At 40.7% G+C, this 20,278-nt stretch overlaps 1 protein-coding gene and 1 non-coding gene across 4 annotated transcripts in view; both read right to left on the reverse strand.

Moving 5' to 3' along the window:
* Window positions 1-20,278, reverse strand: part of FGF13 (fibroblast growth factor 13) — a 335,613-nt gene that overhangs the window by 120,582 nt on the left and 194,753 nt on the right. The window lies entirely within an intron of this gene.
* LOC114812997 lies at window positions 2,981-3,117 on the reverse strand. The gene has a single exon (XR_003760610.1). It is a non-coding gene; the product is annotated as a small nucleolar RNA SNORA7 (small nucleolar RNA).

Consider the following 20,278-nt stretch of genomic DNA (forward strand, 5'->3'; position numbering starts at 1 on the left):
ACAATTGTCAATTTAAATAAAACCTAAATAATTCCTGCCAAGTAATCTGCAGACACAGATACATTTCCCATAGTCTCCCTTTCTGTGCTGGAGTTTAGAGTAATTGCTTAAATATTTAGAAGGCATTGTGGCCTGCTGGAAAGAGACTGGAACACCCGAGTTCTAGACTGGACTCTATCACTTTTCTCTTTTGTGACTTTGAGCAAATCAATTTTTTTAAATGGTGTTTGTTATGCATTTACTCTATGCCAACCACTCTACTAAGCACTGGCATATATACAAGTTAATCATGTTGTACACAGTTCATGTTCCACATAGGGCTCACAGCCCATCCCCATTTTACAGATGGGGTAACTGAGGCACAGAGAAGTTGAGGGACTTGCCCAAGGTCATGCAGCAGACAAGTGGTGGAACCGGGACTAAAACCCAAATCCTTCTGACTTCCAGGCTCGGGCTCTTATCCACTAAGCCACGCTGCTTTTCATTTTTAACTTTTAATTGCTCTGAGACACAAACAATCAGTGGCATTTACTGAGCTCCTACTGTGTGCAGAGTACTGTACTGAACACTTGGAAGAGTACAATATAACAGAGTCGGTAAACATATTCCCTGCCCAGAACAAGCTTACACTCTTAAGACGAGCTTGCAGCCTCAGTTATTTCCTCTGTAAAATGGGGACTCAATATGTCTTCTTCCCCCTTTTTAGCTGTGAGGGCCATGAGGGATAAGGACCAAGTCCGATCTGCTTATCTTCAGTCTACTACAGTGCCTGGCACATAGTAAGCACTTAACAAAATAAGTGTTCAATAAAATACCATCATTATTTTGATCATTATTTTAGTAACTAAGAAGATCACTGATTCTCTAGGTTTGGCCCTAAAGGGATAAAGCTGAACTTCCTTCAGAGGATCCTGTTCTTGAAACAGACCCAGTAAGTAGTTCAAGGGCAGGTTGGTTGGGCAGCAGGATGTTCAAGGTCCCATGGAATGCTTTTCTAAGCACTTAGAACAGTGCTGTGCAGATAGTAAGTGCTCAGTAAATATGAATGAATAAATGGAACTCCTGGAAAGAGCAGCTATCTCACCTGAAGAGTTCCCTAAAGCCTAGGGCACAATCAGAGGGGCAGATTCCAGCAGCAGACACTGCCCTGGAATCCAGATCCTGGCTTGAGGGGAATCTCCACCTGCCCTGATCAATCAATGAGGATGAGGAGGATGGCATTTGTTAAGCACTTACTATGTGCCAAGCACTGTTCTAAGCCCTGGGGTAGATACAAGATAATCAGGTTGTCCCACACGGGGCTCACAGTCTTAATCCCCATTTTACAGATGGGGTAACTGAGGCACAGAGTAGTTAAGTGACTTGCCCAAAGTCACAGAACTGATAGGTGGCAGAGGTTATCAGAACCTATGACCTCTCACTCCCAAGCCCATGCTCGTTCCACTATACCACACTGCTTCTCTAATCAATGGTACCTAGCATAGTGTAGTGGATAGACAACAGGCTTGAGAGTCAGAAGGTCATGGGTTCTCATCGCAGTTCCGCCACTCGTCTGCTGTGTGACCTTGGGCAAGTCGCTACACTTCTCTGTGCCTCTGTCACCTCATCTGTAAGACGAGGATTGAGACTGTGAACCCCATGTGGGTTCCAAATTCCCTTAGTTCTTCAATAGCAGGTGTTTTCAGATTTTGCCTGAAGCATTATTTTGAACTAAAGGTTGTTTGGCCAAGAAAATGAGGCTGTTTGTCTTTGGCATGCCATGGGAATAGAAGAAACAGCTTGTACACATATGAGTATAGGCCCGGGAATGAGGGGGTATTACAGCGCAAATAATGTAGAGTTTTCCAAGACCGCAATCTTCACATTATGAAAGAACTGAGTGTACAGCCCAAGGTCGAGAGTAATCCACAGCTCTGTTCAAATGATGGACTGAAATGAACAGATAAGGGAGACTCTAGCTCTTTAAGAACTTATGGTATGTTTCTCTGTGGTGAAACAACAGCTGTAGAATCTCCAAGAAAGATTTGTCTTCTTTTTAGGACTTGCATTGATTTCCTTCCTTTTTCAAGTCGGTGACATAAAACCCACAAAACTGCATGCCTGTGGGATAGGATGAGAAATGAGTACTTCCAAGATCAAAGATGAAGAACTCTAGGTAAGCAGATAATGAACTGCCTGATTCAATCTACCCAGTAACTTGGTGAATTTAAGAAGCAGTTTGGGCCAGTGGAATAGAGCATGGACCTAGCAGTCAGAAGGACCTGGATTCTCATCCTGGCTCTGCCATTTGCCTGCTCTGTGACCTTGGGCAAATAAGTGACAGTACACAAGCACTCGACTTCTGTACGCAAGTATTAGGTGGAAATTAGGCTGACCTGACAATTGTGAACTGATTCAGAGACACTTCCTGCTTAAGGTAGGATTTTAGGAGGGTTTCAAAAATGAGGAAAGCTGATGACTGGTGGGTTTTGGGGGGAAGGAAGTTACAGATGGACTAGAGATTGGAGGCAGAAGAGCCAGGCACATTTGGCCAGCAAAGTGAAAAGTGTGAGCTGGGGAGGTCACAGATACATAAGATGGAGATAACTCCATTCAGGATAGGTGTAATAATAATAATGATAGTAATAATTATTGTGGCATTTGTTAAGCACTTAATATGTACCAGGGTCTGTTCTAAGCGCTTGGGTAGATACATGCTAGCTGGGTTGGATGCAGTCCCTGTCCCACTTAAGGCTCACAGTAGGTGTACATATGTTAATTTTTCTTATGCTGTCGTGTTGTCTCCAAACCATAGCGACACCGTGAACATAGCTCTCCCAAAACACCCCACTTTCATCTACAAACGTTCTGGTTGTCTATCCATAGAGTTTTCTTGGTAAAAATATGGAAGTGGTTTACCTTTGCCTTTGTCCACACAGTAAACTTGAGTCTCCGCCCTTGACTCTCTCATGCTGCTGCTGCCCAGATCAGGTGAATTTTCACTTGTAGCAGGTTGCCTTCCACTCACTAGCCACTGCCCAAGCTAGGAATGGAATGGATATGCCCCTGCTTGACTCTCCCTCCTGAGGTCAAGACTGGTAAGTACTGGAAACTCTCCAGGTGCAAGCCTGAGAGGGGAAATGTTAATTTACTACCCAAATAATTTACCAAAGAAAAACAACTTCATTAGAAAATATTTGAAAGCTGCTATGCCTTTATGAAACTGTGGCAATACAGACAGTATCACTAAAATGCAGTTAAACAGCATCTTTCCAGTTAAACTGCTTTGCTTGGAAACAACTACAGTACGGGTTTTAAATTAAATACCACTCGAGCACTTACAAATAGCTGGGTATAAAGAATTGTGTAGAGTATCTATATATTTGCCAGCTTTTAAGAAAGCTCAAAATACTTTCACGCTTTTCAAAAGCTCTATAAAATGTGGCAGGTTGTTATTTAAGGCAGCCTACTCAGCTGCTATCAGCAAACAGCTGGCTAAGAAAAAAAAGCAAACAATGCACAATTTCTAGGAGCTTATCTTTCTTTCCACAGATACTATTAATCTAAAGGTTTTTATAATTATTCTTTTTGATTGGGGCTACATCAGCTGCAAGATATAACACTACTTATAATATCATCTTTGAAGATTTAAGAAGAAAAGGGAGCCTGAATGCTGTTCTGATGACATTTCCAGACCATTCAGCTATGCAACCATTGTGAAAACTAACAGGATGAAGAAACTAATAATCTCTTTGTGTAAAGTGAAGAATTAACCATACGTAAAGCCCAAATCTCCTGGGGTTGTTATTCTGAGGATTAGGGAAACAGCATGGCCTGGTGGAAAGAGCGTAGGCCTGGGAGCCCAAGGACCTGGATCCCAGATCCAGGATCTGCCACTCTTCTGCTGTGTGACCTTGGATAAATACTTGGTCTGTACCTCAGTTTCTCCATCATAGAAAGGGGGATTAAAATACCTCTTCTCCCTTCTCCTTAGACCGTGAGCCTTATGTGGGACAGGGGCTGTGTCTGACCTGATTATCTTGCATCTACCCCAGTACTTAGTACAGTGCTTGGCACATAGTAAGTGCTTATCAAACACCACAATTATGGACATAAACTGGCAACCGGGACTATACAAAGGCATATTGTCTTTGTCTTCCCACAGAGACTGCTTCAGTTATGCCCCAGCCTCAGTGCTGTCACCTGGTTGGGAGAAACTCTAGAAGCTCTCACCTGGTCTCGGGAGCTCTGGTCAGGCCATTCCTGAGACGGTTGACCAATTCCAGTCTTTACTAGGGCTCCACCTTCTCTTCAGGGTAGGTCCAGGAACTCATTTTAGTCCAGGTATTCTGAGGTCACCCTGGACCTGCCCTGGAACCACCCCGAGCCTCCAAACTGTCCCTGGGAACGATATTCTTCCCTGGAGAGTCTCCACGTGACCTGAGTCACCTTTAGAACTCATCTTAAAAGTCTGAGCCAGAACTAAAGCAGACTCCAGTTTTGAAATAAAAGGCATCCAGTTATTCAAAACATGTAACCGTTTACTTGCCCCCCAGTGCTACTCCCCCAAATTACGGCTGTTTTTACAAATGGCAAATAGGACCGGTCCCAGCACTTCCACGACCAATAAGCACAGAATGATCCCAACTCCACTTTTTTTTTTAAATAGTTTTGTTAAGTGCTTACTTTGTGTGGGGCACTGGACTAAGCTCTGGGGTAGATGCAGAGTAATCAGGTTGGACCCAGTCCATCTCCCACATGGGGGCTAACAATCTAAATCCCTATTTACGGATGAGGTAACTGGGTCACAGAGAAGTGAAGTGAGTTGACCAAGGTCACACAGCACACAAGGAAATGGAGCTGGGATTAGAACCCAAGTCCTTGAAGGGAAGTCTGCTAGGAACAACTCTAAGATTTCCAATCTTGTGACTAGGGTCCAGAATATTACCCAGTTTATTTTGAGGTAAGAAAAAAGAGAAATAAAACAGATTATGCTTCATTCTCTTCACCTGTAATACTTGCTGATAGGAAACATCTTTCCCAATGCATCATGAGATGACTAGAAGAAAGGTCACATAAGTCAAAACCATTTCAGGTTTTTTCTTTATTTTAACACTATTTTATTATAATGTGTACCACCAAAAAGGTTGGCTTGACCAAAAGGCAAATGCATCTTGGAGTAGTGTTATTAGGTTTTTCTCTTTATCATGTCTGGAAAGGTTCAAATCAAAGGAAAGGGTATTGAGAAAATCGCTTTACATTTTCCTGTTTTCTTCTAGCAATTACAGCTAATAATCGTGAGTGTGCTAGATGGAGATATTTCATTTCCCTATCCCAAATTGCCTACTTCTATCCACTTAGCTTTTGTAGTGTGAAACCCCGTTTGGGGATAATTTCTATCGTTGGGTATTGGTTAACTTTTAAAGCATATTTTTGCTCATCATCTGCATTGTAACAATGTTCTACGAGAAATTAAATCCATTTCTATTTGAATTCTGCTTTTATCAGCCAGATGGGGCTGTTGAAGCTACATGAAAACAGAATCCACTGGCCCAGAAACTGAACGTAGCGAGAACACAAGGCATGTGCTTTGCAAGACATAGAAAAATTAACAAACCAGAAAAGGTCCTTCTAAACTCTCCTTTCAGAAAGCAAACACTCGAGCTTGAAAACTTTCTAAAATAAAGATAATGTCCTTGGGTTGCTATTATGATTTCATATTTCTAAAAGATCAAGTGTTCACTTTTGTTAAGGAAGTACTGATATGCTTCTATTATTGAAAATGCCTTGCCAGTCCTCTTTGTAATCTATTTACTTTTGTTGTTTTGCTGAAAATTCATCTGGGAAGGCTTAGCATGTGGTTTTGTCTATAGTTGCAATTAAAAATGGGAAGGAGCATGTGGCAATTGCAACCTTCCCAAAGGGAATGTCACTCTGGAAGGCTCAAATGACAAAATGTAATATCTCAATGACAACAGCATCATTTTTTTTTTCACGAAGCAAGTTGTAAATGAAGAGTCGGGGCAGTTCCAGCATTATAACAACACTGACTGTGCTACATTAGTAAAATGCCAGGAAAGTTACATAATCTTTCATCTAGAAAGAGAAAATGTGAAATGCTTAAAGCAATTAAATACAATCTGCAATTCTAAAACAGAATCATTCATTACTTGACTGAATATTATCAAGTTACTGTTAGGTTAGATTTGAAATCTGTGCACGGTGACGATTAACCCCACATGTGTTCTTTGCTTCTGATTTCAATATCCTATAAGGTGTTTGATGCTATAAAGCATAACTCATCCCCCACCATCTCCTTCTTCTGATCTAAGCCCCCCAAAATGGTTGATTTCATTCAGCTCAAAGCTTTCATTTGGATGATCACAAGCTGCATCCTAGAGTTAAGGTCTCTGAAAATGGCTCTGTTTTTTTCATTTTCAGTTCATGGTTAGCCACGTACCCTCATTCCTACGTGAATAAAATTTCTACATGGACCAAGAGCAGGTTTCAGTTGTCACTCACTTATTTGTTCATGTTTATTGAGCACTTACTGTGTGCAGAACACTGTACTAAGCACTTGGAATGTGCAATTCGGCAACAGACAGAGACAATCCCTGCCCAACAAAGGGTAGGAGCTTATGGATGGGTGACCAAGTGATGATGAGTGGATTAGACTGACAGAGATCCTCTTTGTCCTCATTTACCGGTACTTCTGCTCTCCCAACTTGGATTTTGAGCAAATGGGAACTACTAGGCCTAAGTACCAGTCTTACATTCAATACTGAAGACAACAAGGAGGAACTAACTCTCTCTCTCTCTTCTCTCCAACCCTTCTGTTTAAGCACAGGAGCCAAAGGGTAAAACACATAATAATAATAATAATCCCTGGGCTGTTTATGAAAGTACTTACTATGTGCCAAGCACAGTACTAAGCACTAGGATAGATATCTGATAATCAAATTGGACCCAGTTCCTGTTCCACAAAGGGCTCACAGCCTAAATATGAGGAACAACAGGCATTAAATCCTCATTTTACAGTTGTGGAAACTGAGGGCTGGAGAATACTACTACTACTAATGATTTTGATATTTTTAAGCACTTACTATGTGGCAAGCACTGTACTAAGCACCGGGGCAGATACAAGATAATCAAGTCCAACATAGGGCTCACAGTCTAAAAGGGAGGGATAATCCCAATTTTGCAGATGAGAGAAGCGAGTCACAGAGAAATTAAATGACTTGCCCAAGGTCACACAGCAGGTAAGTGGTGGAACCAGGATAGAACCCAGGTCCTCTGACTCCCAGGCCCATGCTCTTTCCACTAGGCTGCACAGCGTTTCTGCAAGAAGTGGCTTGCCTAAGATCACACAACAAACGTGAGAGAGTCAGGATTAGAAATCAGGTCCTCTGCCTCCCAGACCCTTTCCACTAGACCTTGCTGCTTCTCACATCTGCATTGGACAGAACAAATAAGAGCAGCTGAGAACTATTTGCTGATGTGCATTTTGCAGTACTGTTTCTCTAATGCAGATAGAGAAAAAGGGACAGCGAGAGGTAAGAACTGTTGATTAACATCCAGAAGCCAGAGATCAGTTATCTAGGCCATTATGTTTCCAGAGCTAACAGTTCACTGAGCAAAAATGAGGCACATAATAAAGTTAAGGGCTAGCAGGTCCTGCAGAGTTATGTAGAACTTTTCAATCTCTGTATACATCTGCTCCAGCTAACCTTCCCAGTTAGCTATTTCCTGAATTTCCAGAGATCATTATGTAAACATTATGGTTATCCTAGCTGCTGGTTTGGGGGGTTGTCAAACCCAGCAGCAAGCTATCAAAATACTTCAGTATTTTTTTTTATTATGGAATTTGTTAATCCCTTAATATGGGTCAAGCACTGTTTTAAGCACTTGGGTAGATACAAGTTAATTAGGTTGTACACAGTCCAGTTCCACAAGGAGCTCAAACTCTAAATAGAAGGGAAAATAAGTACTGAATCCCCATTTTACAATTGAGGAAATTGAGGCACGGAGAAATTAAGTGACTTGCCCAAGATCACACAGCAGACAACTGGAAGAACCGAGATTAGAACCCAAGTCCTCTGACTGCCAGGCCCATGCTCCTTCTACAAGACCATGCTGCTTCTCCTGCAAGGGCAAGTTATATCAGCCTACAGGATTGTACTTCTCCTTCTTGCACATTCTGTTGCTGATTAGTAAAACATGACATTACGTCCCAAACAATAGAACCATCCTTGATATTTGAAGGCTAAGCCAATGATGTCAACTTTGGGTATGACTTTGCGGCAACGGCCAAACCCTCTAGAAACATCATAATCAATAAAATAGCTCAATTCAGGCATAGACTTGTCTCCTGCTTATAGCAACCTGTGCAGAAGGGAAACTCGTACCTCAGTATCTCCTTTTCCTGAGAGGGATTCATGTAGGGTGGCTGCTTGGAGAATGGGGAATTTTGAGTTCCCCTTCCAGTTCAGTCAGCCAGTCAATCATATTTATTGAGCGCTTACTGTATGCAGAATACTGTACTAAGTGCTTGGCAAAGTATAACAGTCACATTCCTTGCCTACAGTGACCGTACAGTCTAGAGGGGGAGACAGACATTAATATAAATAAACTACAGTGCCAGATCTCAACAGGGGGGTTGCTGAAAGGTGTTCAAATAACAATACTTGGAAAAACTACAAAACAGAATACCCAGAAAACCAAACTAGCACTTGGGCTTTCACAATTTGCATTCAAGACAGAAGCCGTGGAATTTGGCTTCCACAGGACGAGGCTTTGGGCTGCAATATAAGTAGCTGTCTTTCCTATTGAAAAACACTAGGGTGAAATTCACCTACCTGTGTGGGTGAAAAGGGAAATGTGAGACAAACAATCCTGGCCACACTGTGCTCACAAAAAAGGTTGTCCCTTGTTGTATTGTCGTGTTTATTGTTTGCCCTGCCTGACCCTGTTTTTTTTTCCTTTTGCCTCCTTGTCTCTCCTTTTGAAGCTTTTTTGACGAGAGCCCCTGTTGTCTTGTTGGCAGCTTGTCTATCCTCAGCGACTAACTACCAGTTTTCAGCTGCGATGCACCATTTGTCAGAGGCTTTGTTTACCGAAGGGCAGCAATAAAGATATAATGGATAAATATGTCCACATTTTATTTATGCACTCTCATATATATGAATATATAAATATGGCCATTATGATGAAAATGTCTACCCTATGAAAACTATGTAAAAAAAATGATGTAGCTTATTTTAGCACTAAAAAACAGAGCCTGTAAATTTGCCAACTTAATCAGCTTTTGTGCACACACACCCTTCAGGTTAGCAACAATATTCCTGCTTGTCATGGGATAATTATCAATGTGCAATTTGATTAACACATGAGTCATAGTGAATTCTTCTTTTTCCCTTCCTTTTTCCTCTTTCAAATAAGTGGAACGTGACAATTCTGACCTGCTTCTTTAACTTCACCTGATGTTGTTTTAGTAGCAAGAAAGCCTGGCCTGAATGAGGAGGAAACAATTTGGAACGGTAAATACTTATTGGTAAAAAGAGAGTTTTAATCCAACATAAAGAAATCCCAAATCAAATAGTGAGGTCTGGAAGAAAATGGAAGGTGCAGCAAGGTGTTGTAATTGGGCTTATCCCGTGTGCCAAAAGACCTGTTATTTTCAGAATACAATCATTGTTGCTTGGTCTTTATTTTAGGATTTCTTCATTATGCAATCCAATTTCTTTCCCCATTACTATATTTTTCAATGAGGTGTGGGATTTGTATTCCATTTACTCACATTTGTGAAATAAATCATGGGAATTTAAATGAGACCAAATCAATAAATGATACACAACTATTACGAGTGATGTATTTGCTAATTTTTCCTTCACTGTTACATTCTACGTGGTGATGGTGGCATTAGTTTTAGAAGCAGTATAGACTGTATGAAGCAGAGGAAAGGAAACATTTTAAATGAGTTTTGCTTTTACGCTTACACTTCATTTGCATCATGGCATCAAATCACTCAGTTGATATTCAGGTATGATACTCCCTCCCCAAACCTCACCTTCAATTAATCTGACAGACCTTCCCAGAGGTGTTTTGAATATAGTTGATCAAAATGGAAAATGACACTTTCATTTCTAGTTTACAGTGTACCTTCAGAATAGAACTTGGCAACTGGGAAAAATTCCCAAGTTGCGTCTTCTCAAATCAGATAAATGTATATATGATGAAGTGACCTACTAACCCCCACACAACCACTGTTTCTACACTGTCTCTGGAGAGCTGGAGGTGGCTCCAACACTGAGTAGCTTGCCAAATCACAGGCTGATTTCCATTAAGAAAATATTTTTTCAAAAAGAAGTACAATTCTAAATCACAACTCCAATGAACGGCAACCTAGTGAGGATCTGTAGCCTTAAGCAATGGGTAATTTTGGCATTTGCACAATGCCTGTGTCCTACTGTGACATTTTATAATTTGTGAAAAGGCAGTGGGAACAATGAAAAGTTCAAACCATGACAAACTCAGAAAATCAGCCAATCTTTCATTAATTTTCTCTCAATAACGTTTATTACTTTCAGTGTGGCTCAGTGGAAAGAGCATGGTTTAGGAGTCAGAGGTCATGGGTTCTAATCTCCGCTCTGCCACTTATCAGCTGTGTGACTTTGGGCAAGTCACTTAACTTCTCGTTGCCTCAGTTCCCTCATCTGTAAAATGGGGATTAAGATTGTGGGCCTTATGTGGGACAACCTAATTACCCTATATCTACCCCAGCACTTAGAACAGTGCTCGGCACATAGTAAGCACTTAACAAATATCAACATTATTATTGTTATTATTTTAAAGCCAAATTGTACACTCTCTAGAAAGGACCCATGGACTGAATAATGCTAAATTAGTTTACCACACTAGGGAATGCTTTGCTCATACATGGAGACTATTTGATAGGCGGACTGATTTTGGTGAACTATGTATAAAACTCCTTGCTGTTGCAAGGAATGATCACACATAAAACCATTCTGAAAGATATCCTGGTAAGAAATATCTTGGTTTTAACCAGTGACACCCATTATCCAAATATGGGAACTTCTGTCAATTATGAAATTCCAATAAGTGGTCTAGGTTGCATATCCCCCTTTTGTGAAGAATACATGGCGTGGAACAGAATTAAAAGCCTTCTTAAAGTCAATGTAGATTAATTACCACAATGACTTGCCCTCTTTCATATGTCACCTCCCATTTAAGGGATTTAGATGAGGATAACAGACAAATTTATGTGACTTTCTGGTGATTGCCACACAAGGGATTTCAATTAGGATAAAAGACCAATTTAGGTGAAGTTCTGATGACTGTTTATACAGTAGGCTAGTCCCACCAAAGCATTTGCAAATTGACTTCAGTGATTTTTTTTTTCTCCCTAGAGTTTTTCTGGTGTAGAAAAGGTAAATTTATAGGTCTTCAATTTCCGAGATTACATTTGCCTTCTAACAATACAGATATTATGTAGTGGAACTCCAGATAGAGAAGTGGCAATGTCCAGTGGAAAGAGCATAGGCCTAGGAATCAGAAGATCAAGGATTCTAATCCCGGTCCTGCTACATGTCTGCTGTATGACCTTCAGCCCGGACTTGGGAGTCAGAGGTGGTAGGTTCTAACCCTGGCTCTGCCGGTTGTCAGCTGTGTGACTTTGGGCAAGTCACTTAACTTCTCTGTGCCTCCGTTACCTCATCTGGAAAATGGGGATGAAGACTTTGAGCCCCACATGGGACAACCTGATTACCTTGTATCTACCCCAGCACTTAGAACAGTGCTAGGCACATAGTAATCACTTAACAAATACCCACATTATTATTATTACTTCACTTCTCTATGCCTCAGTTACCTCATCTGTAAAATGGGGATTAAGACTGTGAACACTTTGTGGAACAAGGGGCTGTGTTTGGCTCTATCCGTCCCAGCGCTTAGTACCATGCCTGGCACATAGTAAGCACTTAAATAAAATAATTATTATTGGACAGATTGAGGTCACAGGTCTGGACATCATCCTTATCAATTGTATTTAATTATCTACTGAGTGCAAAGAGTTATACTAGGAAGTTGAGAGGGTACAACAGAAACAAAACAGTGAATGTCCTCCTGGAATTTACATAGAGTTTTCATGCCCATCTGAACTATGTCCCAGAATCAATGGAGTCACAGGATCTGGGTTCTAATCTCAGTTCTTCCACTTGCCTGCTGTGGGACCTTGGGCAAGTCACTTAGCTTCTCTATGCCTCAGATTCTTCATGTATATAAGGAGGATTCAATTCCTACTTAGATAAGTGAGCCCCATCGAGGGCAGGGATTGTATCTAACCTAATTATCCTGAATCTACTCCAGCACTTGGTAAAGTGCTTGGCACATAGTAAGCGTCTAACAAATACCACACTTGTTTTTATTATGGATGGAAGTCGTGGAGATTCCACTGGGCATGAACAGTGTTTTGGGGCATGTGTGACTAACTCAGCTAGCTACAGGGACTTATTATTCCAGCAGCCTAAATGAGCCCTAAATTAATCAAAGAGCTGGAAGGAGGGTTTGAACCCAGCCTGAACCCAGATTGTTTTTGCTCTGAAAGAGTAGACTTTAAACCAGGAAATTGGGCCTGGAGGAGGTGATCTGTGTTGAGCGCCAATTTGTTGGAGTCGTCTAACAAATCCTTTGTAGGCTTAAAAAAATGCAGATTTGATTGCATTTACTGATCCACATATCCATGCCCCCTTCATCCGTTTCAGTTTTCCCAGGTTGCATGCAGTCTATACGGACTTCTCGAATCCCAGGCAACAACGGTATTGACTATCTCTACCTGTTTGTAGTTATGTAACAAAAGTTGCACTTCCACTTTAATAAAGGAACACCATTTCACTTTATTCATCTTTAATTCCTTTCACTGGGGATTTGAATGGTATGCTTTCTGGCTCACACTGAGTTATATCCTAGCTGTGTCCTAGCACCTGAATAAATAAATCATTTGGTTTAATTGAACTTCAGCACACCAATTTGTAAAATGAACATACTAATGTTTGTTTCACTGGGGCTGAGGCCCAGCTCATTACTACCTACAGAATGGTTTGAGATGGCATTATGTGCAAGGCAAATCTATCAAACAATCGATGGCATTTATCAAGAGCTTACTGTGTGCAGAACACTGTTCTAGGCATTTGGGAGAGTACAACAGAGTTGTTAGGCACCTTTCCTGCTTCCAGGAGCTTGCGGTCTAGAGTGGGAGACAGATATTAATATAAATTACGGATATGCACATAAGTGCTGTGGGATTGAGGGTGGGGTGGATATCAAATGTTTAAAGGATAGAGATCCAAGTGCATAGGCGACATAGAAGGGAGAGGGAGAAGAGGAAAAGAGGGTATAATCTGGGAAGACCTCTTGGAGGAGGGGTGATTATAATACAGCTTTGAACGTGGGGAGTCCTCTAGACTGTAAATTCACTGTGGGCAGGGAATGTGACTTACACTGTAATACTGTCCTCTCCCAAGTGCTTAGTATAGTGTTGTGCAAACAGCAAGTGCTCAATAAATATGATTGATTGATTGCGAGAGTGGCAGTCTGTCATTTGTGAAGAGGGAGAACATGTGCAAGGGGTTGGCAGAGAGATAGACGAGACTGAGGTACAGTGAATAAGTTGGTGTTAGGGGGTAAAGTGGGTGGGTGAAGGCATGGTCGCACAGCAAGCAAATGGCAAAGCTGAGATTAGAAACCATATCCTCTGATTCCCAGACCCATTTTTTTTCTATTAAGCCTCGCTGCTTCTCATCAATTTGCATCCAAACTAGGTTTATGAAAGTCCATTCTTGCAATTATATTAGTTCTCATGAAGCAGTGATACTTTCTGATGTTATGTGCAGCTAGAGTGGACAAATAGAGTCCACCCTCCCTCTAAAAATCAATTGACGGGGGAAAAAATAAACCCAAAACAAAGGACTCCATTCCATAAAGGACAACACCCAATTTAGTTTCAACCCAGTGTCATTATATCTTCCCAAATTCTCCGGAAGCAGTCAGTTCTGTAGGTGACCCCCAGGGATGAGGCATAAAATGATCAAATTGGTAGTCAACAGGCTTTATAGACTGTCACTTTAACTGCTGCAGAATTTAAAACTTGCTCATTCACTTAAAATACCCTTAACTATGTAACAAGACTAAAGGAATGTTGAAGTTAAACTGCAGATTCTTTGCTCACAATTCATTGCCCTCAATCTTGCCCTTTTTATTTATTGTATAACTTGCTCTCTCTGCTATCCAGAATGGCTAAAATTCTTCAAATGCTAGATTACCTCTTCTCAAGCAAATCTGTTCACATCATTTTTCAAACATCTTTCTCCTGGGATAGATCTCTGTGGTAGCCTGTACAGGAGGTTGAAAATGAACATCTCACTCCAGGTATTAAATCACCAGGCAGAAATTAGGATTTTAATTTCCAATATTGCACAATGTCTCTTAGGGAAAATTTTTCAAAAGTCACATATATTGAATCACACTTGGGTTATTTTTTCCAATCTCAATTTCTTTCAAAAAAATGTATACTTGTTTGGATCCTGCAAAATTTATTTAAATGCTGCTGGTTTGTGAAGTAGGATCATTATGTCACACAAAAACCTCAACCATTCATTTTCTTTTCTGTCAGTTTGACTTAGTTTTTTTTTAAATGCACACTCCACTTTTAAAGACTTCTTTGCAATTCAAATATCCATTCTGTAACTATAACAGAAGAAATAGCAGTTCATTTTCAGACTTGCTTCTGACCTGATTGCAGGAAGTTTTAGAAACAATTGAATATTCAGTTATTGAAATGCCTTTTTTCTGTTTTCAATTTTAAAACAGTTTAACATCCTCTGCTAACTTGCTGGGAAAAGAACTTAATTTCACTGAAAAAAATGATCCAGTATAAGGTAAAATAAATATTTTAAATGTGAATCCCTACTATTTTGCAAACCAGATATTATGTGAAAGATATAACTACAATTCTTGATGGTTGAATCTGGAAAAATCACTCCTGGAAATGCCAAATGTTAAGACTGTCAGCCATTCACAGTGTCACTGGAAATATTGCAAATACCCTTGAGCCTATTAGTGTTTTTGTAACTCTTGTTTATACAGTACTTCTCTTATTATTATTTTTAATGGTATTTGTTAAGTGCTTAATATGGGCCAGGCACTGTGCTAAGCACTAGGGTAGATACAAACTAATCAGGTTGGACTAAGTCCATGTCCCACATGAGGCTCAAAGTCTTAATCCCCATTTTACAGATGAGGTACCGGAGGCACAGAGAAGTTAAGTGATTTGCCCAAGGTCGCACAGCAGACAAATGGAGCTGGAATTACTTCTCAGAATGGGAGGAATCCCGAGTGGGGACAGAACCTGACTGAGGTGCTTCTGTTTCAAAGGGTCATACTCTCTGGGCTGCAAACCTCCTCCCAAACAGCAAATGGATTTCTGAAGGAGGAGAGGTGCAGCCCCAGAGAGGACCTCCCTTCCTGTTGCCCTGTTGGCACTGGTGCTTGGGGTCCTGGCCAAGCTGGGATTTTTATGGCTTTGAGCTCAGCCAGAGGTGAGGAGGGAGAAGAGGTCAAAAGAGTGAAACAACTTGCCACTGTAGTAGATTTGCTCTTCAGTGCCCCTCCACTTCACCACCTCCAAGTCCAAACCTTAGAAATGCTGACTTGCTCAGAATCACTCAACTCCAATCACCGCCCAGGCAGTGATGAAATCAATCCCTATCCCACCTTGAATCATCTCCCTGCTCCACACTGAGGAAGATATTGCTGCCCAAATAGGCAGCAATATTCTGAGAGACTCCAAGGAATTGAGCACTCAATTGATCTCTCAATTGAATTGCTGGGATGAAGCAGCAGCATGGGCTAGTAGAAAGAGGCTGGGCCTGGGAGTCAGAGGATGGGGGTTCTAATCCTGGCTCCGCCAGTAGTCTGCTGTATGATCATGGGCAAGTCCCTTCGCTTCTCTGTGCTTCAGTTCCCTTATCTGCAAAATGGGGATTTTGTTCTCCTTCCCCCTTAATTCATTAATTATGGTACTTGTTAGGCAATCACTACGTGCGCCAAGCACAGTTCTAAACACTGGGGTAGATACAGATTAATCAGGTTGGACACAGTCCCTGTCCCACAAGGGGCTCACAATATAAGTAGTAGGGAGTAGGATTTGATTGCCATTTTACAGATGAGGGAACTGAGGCATAGAGAAATGATTTGTCTACCACAGCAGACATGTGGTAGAGTTGGAATTGGAAGCCAGATCCTCTGATTTGCATCCCTGTGCTTTTCCCACTAGGCCACACTGCTTCTCTAGACTGTGAGTCTATGAAGGGCAGGGATTGTGTCTGACCTGTGTATCTTGTGACTCCTCTCTCTCATTCAACCCTCAGATTCAATCCATTACTAAATCCTGTCAGTTCAATTCTGACAACATCGCTAAAATCCATCCTTGCCTCTCCATCCAAACTGCTACCAAGTTAATCCAATCACTTTTCCTATCCCACCTTGATTACTGTATCAGCCTCCTCGCTGCCCTCCCCGCTTCCTTTCTCTCCCCACTCCAGTCCACATTTCACTCGGCTGCCTGAATCATTTTTCTACAAAACTGTTCAGGACATTTCTCCCCACTCCTCAAGAAACTCCAGTGGTTGCCCATCCACCTCCACATCAAACTGAAACTCCTCACCATTGGCTTTAAAGCACTCGATCACCTTGTTCCCTACCTCACCTCACTATTCTCCTACAACAACCCAGCCTGCACACTTTGCTCCTCGAATGCTAACCCTCTAACTGTACCTTGATCTTGTCTATCTCACCACTGACCTCTTGCCCACATCCTGCCTCTGGCCTGGATCACTGCCCCTCCTCATATATGACAGAAAATGACTCTCCCCTTTTTCACTGCCTTATTGAAGCATAACTCCTCCAAAAGGCCTTCCCTGACTAAGCCCTCCTTTCTTCTTCTCCTGCTCCCTTCTGTATCACCCTGACTGGCTCCCTTTATTTTCCCCCCTCCCAGGCCCACAGCAGTTATGTACATATCTGTACTTAATTAATATTAATGTCTCCCTATCTCTCTGTCTCCCGCCTCTAGGCTGTATGCTCATTGTGGGAAGTGAATATGTCTGTTTATTGTTATATTGTACTCTCCCAAGAACAGTGCTCAGCACACAGTAAGTGCTCAATAAATACAACTGACGACCCCAGTGCTTAGTACAGTCCCTAGTACATAGTAAGCACTTAACAAATACCATTAAAAAACAACAACAAAAACTAGGGAGGTGCGGAGCGCACAAACCTGATCGGGTGGATGAAGTGGACCCGTTACCAAAGGGAGGAGGATATGGCTATTTTAGCTCCCAGTAGCTCCGGTATTTTTATAACGAATCAAATGGCTGGAAGCCTTTTACAGGTTGAGAGAAAACCCTTGAATAAAGTGAAACAACTGTAGAACAAAGTAAGTGATTCGTTGATGACAATATATCAAAGAATATATGGTGGTATTCAGTTGAATGCCTGGAGGCTGTTTCCAAAACATTATCTTTTCCTATTATGCAAAGAAAAGAGTATAGGCTCTTATGTTTTACTCTCTGCTTTACTCCTTTCTTCCCTGCAGCAGAGGCATGTGGAAGTAGCTTCACTACAGATTTTTCACTAAAGCAGACTCTATTTTGAATCTTAAGAAACGATGGTTTGTAAATGAAGTCTTAGTTTTTCCAGGCATAGTTTTCACATGGCCCATCAAAGTGGACAGTTGAGGTTTTCTTTCAAAGGAACACAGGCCCCTATACAAAATGTGTGGCTGCAGCCTCGCCGCATAGCTTATGAAGCTATTAGTACTTAGTTTCCTTGAATGGGCATTACCAGGAATAAACGGTTACACTTAATCAATGGTATTTATTGAGCACTTACTATGTGCAGACCAATAACCCAGATAAACAGCATTTATCAATATAGCAGTGATAAACTGCAAATGACAATTCTCTCATCAGACTCCCCCAATTATTTCACTTAAGGCATACTCCACTTTAAACTTTTAGAGAGCCTCAAGGGAGCAGCCATGAATTTAAAGATGGTCATAATTTTCTCAACCCTGTAAATCAGGCTCAGGTCAATCAATAATGTGCATGTCGTCGAGGCAGTCATAACTTTTCCATTCTTTAGTTTCTCATCTGTAAAATAAAACACAGAGAATGTTCCACATTTGATGTTCAGAGAAAAATATCATCATTTTCAAGATGTTTTCAATAAATTCATGAACGAGGGATCATAATGTGTGGTCACAGGGCAAACGCATGTTAGAATATGCAAGAAGTCTTATGTTACTAAGACTCCAACAAGAGGTAGAGGGAAAAAATTTGATCAAAGGTAATACCTAACTGTGAGATTGATTTTAAAGAGGACTATCATCTTATTGCTTCCTCAAAGTCCTTTGATCCCACTCTTAAAGATTGACTACCTGGCTGCGTAGATCAGTGGACTTGATCCAATATGGCTCTCCTTCATGATCTAATGATACATAAAATGACAACTCTGCTCTACATATGAAATAATCATGAGATTACACTTGAAAAAGTTCTACTCTTGTACACTTTCACCTTTACAGTTAAACAGAAGAAGATATTTAAGGTATTTTTCAAGCTATCTTCAGGTGGGTCTTCATTATATGATCTGGTTGAGTGTTGTTAGGTACTGTATTTTCCCAAGTGCTTAGTACATTGTTCTGCACAAGGTAAACATTCACTACATACCACTGATTGATTAGGGAATATTGGTCCACTAATGCAAGCTCGTTTGTAAACTGCATGCCATGGTGTTGCAAGAAATGACTTAAGAATATACCCATAGGGTTGGAACAGGTAAGAACTACAGTGTGAGTTTTTGTTAAAAAAGGGTTTTGCAAGAATGTAGGCCCTGTATTGTAAAAGAACTGAGTGTAGAGAGAGGTCAAGTCCTAAATCAAGACCTATACTCTTTTTCTTAACAGCTTGTCCTCCAAGGAGACAGTCGATAGAAAATAGCACAGGAGTTTTTAAGATGTTTATTGAAATGGTATTTTGATTCAGATTATTCTTATCTCATTAAAGGATCAGTACTAGGAAATAAAAGTTAAAATGTTCAATCATTAATTCAAATGTTAATGTGTTTCCCTCCAGATTCCCTCAGGTACCTACTGGATAATCTTAATATAGATGTAGGAGGATTTTTGCATGCTTTCAAAAAATAGTGTTTTTTCTTTTGATCACTGCAAACAGGATGCTATATTTATCAAGATGAGAATAAGTAGGGTTTAGAAAAATAGATATGATCTGTAAGTGAGGCTTCTTGGGTAGCTCTCCACTAGCACTATTAATTCAGAATCTTTAATCGATTTTTAATTTGGGACTAAAAATCGCAGCATCCTATGGAAATTAAGATCTACTTAACTGAAGTGCCATTGAAAAGGATTAAAAAGATACCACTCTTCTTTTCACATTACTACCCCTTGATACATGTGACCTGATTTGGAAGGTGCATATTGGAATCAAAATACGATGAATAATACTATAGCAGTTAGTAGTAGTAATCTCCCTAGCCATTGACCTCTTGCGCATTTCCCTCCTCCCTTCCTGAATCCCCTTCCCCTTCCCATTTGGTACTAAAAACCTTACCTCCTAAGCACTTACCCACCACCTCCCCCCACAGAACTTTTTTACATATCTTTACATATCTCCCTCCTACCTGAAATTTATTTTAGTGGGCCTCCCACATTAGATCATAAAATCCTTGAGGGCAGGGATTGTGTCTATCTCCATTGCATAGTTCCAATCAGTACAGAATACACACTCAATAACTACTGTTTGATCAATAGTAATAGTGGTGTAGCATTTATTGAATGCCGATTAGGAGCCCTGCACTATACTAGGCACTTGAGAAATAGAGCATAATCAAGTGACAGTTCCTAAAATAACTTGCAGCCTAATGGGAAATACAGATGAAAAATAACTATGACTTGGGTCATCAAAATAAAAATTGAGTACACGATTTTCCTTATGCATAGTTGGTCCAAGCCAAATATGAGCTCTAGGAATAGATTCCTATTACTCAAAGTGCCGTCTAGTAGCCACTATGTTTAATTCATTACTGGTGATATGGTCAAAGCTAGGAAAATTAATCAATAGCCTCATTCAGGGAGGATGTTTCACAAGAGATACACCAATGTTATTTTTTAAAAGTTGCAAGAAGCAGAGTCAAATTCTCACCTGAA

This window comes from Ornithorhynchus anatinus, chromosome 6 (genome assembly GCF_004115215.2).
Source record: "Ornithorhynchus anatinus isolate Pmale09 chromosome 6, mOrnAna1.pri.v4, whole genome shotgun sequence".
In the NCBI taxonomy this organism is placed as follows: Eukaryota; Metazoa; Chordata; class Mammalia; order Monotremata; family Ornithorhynchidae; genus Ornithorhynchus; species Ornithorhynchus anatinus.